At 41.5% G+C, this 5,769-nt stretch overlaps 1 pseudogene; it reads left to right on the top strand.

Annotated features, from left to right (window-relative positions):
* The first annotated feature begins 1,980 nt into the window (after positions 1–1,980).
* Positions 1,981–2,664, top strand: LOC142430363 (large ribosomal subunit protein uL30-like; annotated as a pseudogene).
* Positions 2,665–5,769: the final 3,105 nt, after the last annotated feature.

Here is a 5,769-nt window from a genome sequence, read left to right as displayed (position 1 = left end):
GCTGAGTTTATTCTTCCGTAGAACGAGAAGGCACCTGTGAATGCACGAGTGTGGGAAACAGCTGTAGGAGTGTCTTAGCAAGGAGCGCTGGTGGTACATTGGTTACTGTTGGGCTACTAACCACAAGGTCAGCAGTTTGAAACCACAAGGCACTCGGTGAGAGAAAGATGAGGTTTTCTGCTCTCATAAAGAGTTACAGCCCTGCCTTTTTTCTTTCTTTTTTTTTTAAAACATGCTGGATCTTGGAGGCTGTCATGGAGAAGATCCCTGCTGTTCCAGAGACCCTTAAATTTATCCCTGCCACCTCCTCTTTTTTTGGTCTAATCTAATCTGCAGAAAAAAATTCCCACCACTGCCTAGCCTCCACAGACAGCAGCGCCAGTATCCATTTCCAGCAGTGTGTGCTCCTGCCGAGTGACCTCTGCATTCTTGCTCCAGCTGCGTGTGATGGCTAAATCTTGTACCACTATTGTATTTGCATTCTCTCTCTCTCTCTTCCTTTTTTCTTCTTGCCTTTCTTCTTATTTCTTCCATCTTTCTCCTGTTATAGTGGGGCTTTTTTTTTTTTTTTGCTCTTTTTTCCCCTATCCTACCCTCACTTTATTTTTTTCCCAGTTGAGCAAGTGGCAGACCACATACCACCTCTGCATTCAGTAACACTCTACCTCCACCCTGGAACATCAGGTCGTGTGCACTCTCATAAATTAAGCCTCATTCCCACCACAGCCATGGTTGGAGGCCAGCATTTACACCAGAACTGTGCTGCTTTTGTTTTGTATTTAATTCATTGTTCTTTTGCTTCTTCATTTTTTTCTCCTTATTTTTAAGTAGGCCTTGCCGCTTTACCAGCTCTTGTTATTTCTTTTCTCTCTCTCCAATTCAAGACCACTTTTATTGGGGGTTTGTACAGCTCTTATCACAAACCATCCATCCACTATGTCAAGCACATTTGCACATATGTTACTATCATCATTTTCAAACGTGACCACTTTTTAATTTTATCTTTCCCCAGCAGTGGGAATCCAGTCATATTGCCCAAACATACCCACCATATATGATCCCACATCCACGGGCAAGTTCCATAATCCATTACAATACCACTGAATTAAAAACATGGCAGCTCAACAATGTCAACCTGTCTTCAGCTGTTCTTCATGATCAGCAATTAGAGACTTATACCCGTATACCCTATGGCTATCAAACTCATGCAAAACCAAGTGGTCAGTAACCCACAGCTTTCAAATCAGTGGCCAGAGTAGCATGCCCTGCTATCAGACTATATTTCAATAAAGCAAAATCTAATACTAGTGAAAAGCAAACCAACATACCATCAACAAATTAACACAATACCAGCAAATTTTCTCATACACGACAGACAACTTCAAATCAAATAAACACACACCCACAAAAACAAAATACAGAACAAGATGGCTCAAACAAGTTATTAAAACACAGATCAAGAAACTCTTTCAGAGAAAAACGTGATACTGGAAAATCCTGATAAGAAATTTAAATTAATTATATGTAGGTGCATTCAATGCACTGAGATGTAAATCAAGAAAAATGCAGACATAATCAAGGAAAACATAACTAAAACTCTAGACTTCAGGAAAAAAACATGGGGAAAAGTTGACAAAATAATGGAAAAAATAAGAACAATAAAAATGTAAATAAATTGAGAATGATCGGGGAAGGGAATGTGCAGATGTGCTTTATACAATTGATGTATGTATATGTGTGGATTGTGACAAGAGTTGTATGAGCCTCTAATAAAATGTAAAAAAAGAAAGAAAATGATTAGGGCAAAGAATGTACAGATGTGCTTTATACAATTGATGTATGTATATGTATGGATTGTGATAAGAGTTGTATGAGCCCCTAATAAAATGTTTAAAAAAAAAAGAAAAAGAAAAAAAAGAAAAAGCGAAGGAATTTCACACAACTAAAGATCAAACGCCCAAGGAAACATTTGCCCAAAAGATGCTTCAAATGGCAAGGAGGAAGCTTATCTATGAGAAAGCTAAGCACCATCACAAGGAATGCAGGCAGACAGACAGAACTGAAACCCGAATGGCTCGGGTGGCCAGGAAAGCTGGCAGCTTCGGTGTGCCCAGAGAGCCCACGCTGGCGTTTGTTATCAGGATCAGGGGTGTCAGTGGTGTGAGCCCAGAGGTTCGAAAAGTGTTATAGCTTCTGCACCTTAGCCAGATTTTCAATGGCACCTTTGTTAAGCTTAACAAGGCTTCAGTTAACCTGCTGAGGATTGTGGAACCATACATTGCACCTAAGTCTGTGAATAAACTCATCTACAAGCGTGGTGACAGCAAAATCAATAAGCGTTTTGCCCTGACAGAGAACCCTCTGCTCACACGGTGTCTTGGTCAATATGGCACCATCTGTGTGGAGGATCGGTTTCATGAGATATATGCTATTGGGAAACGCTTCAAAGACGCAAATAACTTCCTGTGGACCTGCACGTGATCTTCTCCTCGAGGTGGGACGAAGAAAAAGACCAGCCATTGGGTAGAAGGTGGAGATGCAGGCAACAGGGAAGACCAGAGCAACAGGCTGATTAGAAGGATGAAAGAAGGTGTCTGCGTGATTATTTTTGTAATCTGGTCTCTTAATGAAACAGTGACTGCCGGAGGGGAAAAAAAAGAGTGACAGTTCCAGAAACCCACAGGGGCAGTTCCATCCTCTTCTATAGGTTTGCTGTGAGTCAGAACTGACTCAATGGCAGAGAGTTTGGCTTTGGGGGTTTTTGTTTTTGTAGTTAATATTGTTACTATGACAAAATGTCACACGTAGGTAGATGGCTTTAAAGATTAGAAATTAGTTTTCTCACCATTCTGGAGTCTAAAAGTCCTAATTAGGATGGGTCTTGGCCTTATAGATTCATTCTGTGGACTTTTCTCATAGTTTCTAGTAAGTGACTGCTAGTAATCCTTGTCATTCTTTTTCTGAGAAGCCAGGGGTGAGGAACATGGGCCACATAAGGCCCACAGAATCGTCCACACCAGCTCACATCTCATCAAAGGGAAGCAGTTCCAGCTCTCACACTAGGGGTATGTTAATGAAGTGATCAAATATTGCAGGCTAATTTTTAAGTTGATAATTTTATATGGCTCTAGAATGATGTTATGAATATCCCAATGGCTCTTGACAAGAAGATTCTCCCCTCCTGCTAGAGACAATCCTCATACAGTGTCTCTCCTGCGTGTCCCTGTGTCTATTATACTATTTCTGTAAGAAACCTCTTAAAGTGATTAGGTGTAGGACCCACTCTCCTCTGATATAGTTTGATTAACATAATGACAACAAATTCCAAACTGCATTATATTTATAGGTGAGGTTTAGGGTTGGGTTGGAATTTTAAGACCTATATTGCAGGAGACCCAATGCAATACATAACAGGTGATGGGTTTTCCCTCTAGTTGGGCTGTTCCGGTGTTTGCCTTTTTCTCTGTGCAGTTTTGCATTTAAAAGAACGAACAGCCTGGCATAGGATTAGGCTTCATTTCCAACTTGCTGGAAGGTGATGTTATTATATTTGAATTATTTTCATACTCGTTATCTGGGATGAAACATATGGGCTTTAGATGTTATGATCAATCATACCCATTTCACGCACCCTGTTCAAAGAAATACATGCAGCTTGTGCACAGATATGCAGTAGAGCTTCATCTGTCCTCAGGTACATGAAGTCATCTGTAAAAATCTAACCCTTCCTCCCAGCTGTAAATATAACTGGACATATCAAGTAAACTCCAGGTTGTTTACTTCATAAATATACATTTTTTTTCGGCCATCTAGCTCAGAAGCAAAAAAGCCCACATGGAAGAAGCACACCTGCCTGTGCGATCACGAGGTGCCAAAGGGACCAGGTATAAGGCATCATGCAAAAAAAAAAGAGATAAATGTGTGTATATGTATATATGTGTATGTATGTATATATGTGTGTATGTATGCATATATGTATATATATATATATATATATATATACCATATTGAATGAAGGGGGAAGTGCAGAGTGGAGACCCAAGGCCCAAGTGTCGACCAATGGAGATCCCCTCATAGAGGGGTTTAGGAGAGGAGATGGGTCAGTCAGGGTGCGAGGTAGTTCCAATGAAGAACACAGCTTTCCCCCCAGATCCTGGATGCTTCCTCCCCCCAACTACCATGATCCGAATTCTACCTTGCAGGGCTGGATAGGGCAGAGGCTGTACACTGGTACATATGAGGGCTGGAGGTACAGGGAATCCCGGGTGGATGATACCTTCAGGACCAAGGGTGTGAGGGACGATGCTGGGAGAGTGGAGGGTGAGTGGGTTGGAAAGGGGGAACTGATTGCAAGGATCCACATGTGACCTCTTCCCTGGGAGAGGGACAGCAGAGAAGGGGGGAAGGGAGACTCCGGATAGGGCAAGATATGACAAAACAACGATGTATAAATTACCAAGGGCATATGAGGGAGGGGGGAATGGGGAGGGAGGGGGGAAAAAAAAGAGGACCTGATGCAAGGGGCTTAAGTGGAGAGCAAATGCCTTGAGAATGATTGGGGCAGGGAATGTATGGATGTGCTTTATACAATTGATGTATGTATATGTATGGATTGTGGTAAGAGTTGTATGAGTCCCTAATAAAATGTAAAAGAAGAAAAGAGAAAAAAATGATTAGGGCAAAGACTGTACAGATGTGCTTTATACAATTGATGTATGTATATGCATGAACTGTGAAAAGAATTGTATGAGCCCCAATAAATTGTTAAAATTAAAAAAAAATTACAAAGGGCACATGAGGGAGGGGGAGCGGGGAGGGAGGGGGAAAAAAGAGGGCCTGATGCAAAGGGCTTAATTGGAGAGCAAATGCTTTGAGAATGATTGGGGCAGGGAATGTATGGATGTGCTTTATACAATTGATGTATGTATATGTATGGACTGTGATAAGAGTTGTATGCGCCCCTAATAAATTGTTTATATATATATATATATATATATATATATATACATTTTTTGTTTGAGTCTTACATTGGCTAAAGAAATCCCACATGATGCCCATACAACATTGAAACTCTTGGCTAAAGAAGTCCCACATGATGCCCATACAACATTGAAACTGTCAGTATTTGGCCAAGGTAGTCCGGTATTGAGGTGCTCATGTTTCTCGGTGCCATTCTAAACAAAACAAACAAAAACTCTGCCATGGTGACTCATCCCAACCCCAAAGGACAGAGTAGAATGGCCCCTCTAAGTGTCTAAGACCGCAACAACACTTTATGGGGAGTAAAAGATCCTCAGCTAGCTTCAGAGGAGCTGGCTGGTGGTTTCTAACTGCTGACCTTGCATGCAGTCCAATGTGACCCAGGCGGGCTCCCCTGACATTCCAAAGATTCTTTTAAATATGTCACCTTTCCTGGAAAATGACTGTTTGGAGACATTGTTACAAGCATGCTTTCTTTTTAAGCATCTTTCTTTTTTATGTATTTCCACGCCTTGACACACACCAGGGGGCACTGATAGTTCAGTGAGAGAACCTGGCTGTGATCCTGGCTAATGTACGCCAAGCGCAGCCACCACCCACTGGCAGCAGGAGCTTGTATGTTGCTTGGATGCCAAATAGGCTTCAATTGGTTTTCTGGAAAAAGTAGGAAGAAAGGCCTGGCAACCTGCTTGTGAAAATTAGCCAGTGAATGATGGATAGTCCTAAGGTTTGTAAGAGCCCCCCAATAAAATGATTAACAATAAAAACAACCATCACAAAGAAAAAAAG

The sequence above is a fragment of the Tenrec ecaudatus genome, chromosome 1, assembly GCF_050624435.1.
Source record: "Tenrec ecaudatus isolate mTenEca1 chromosome 1, mTenEca1.hap1, whole genome shotgun sequence".
Lineage (NCBI taxonomy): Eukaryota > Metazoa > Chordata > Mammalia > Afrosoricida > Tenrecidae > Tenrec > Tenrec ecaudatus.
This window is presented reverse-complemented; position numbering and strand designations above follow the sequence as displayed.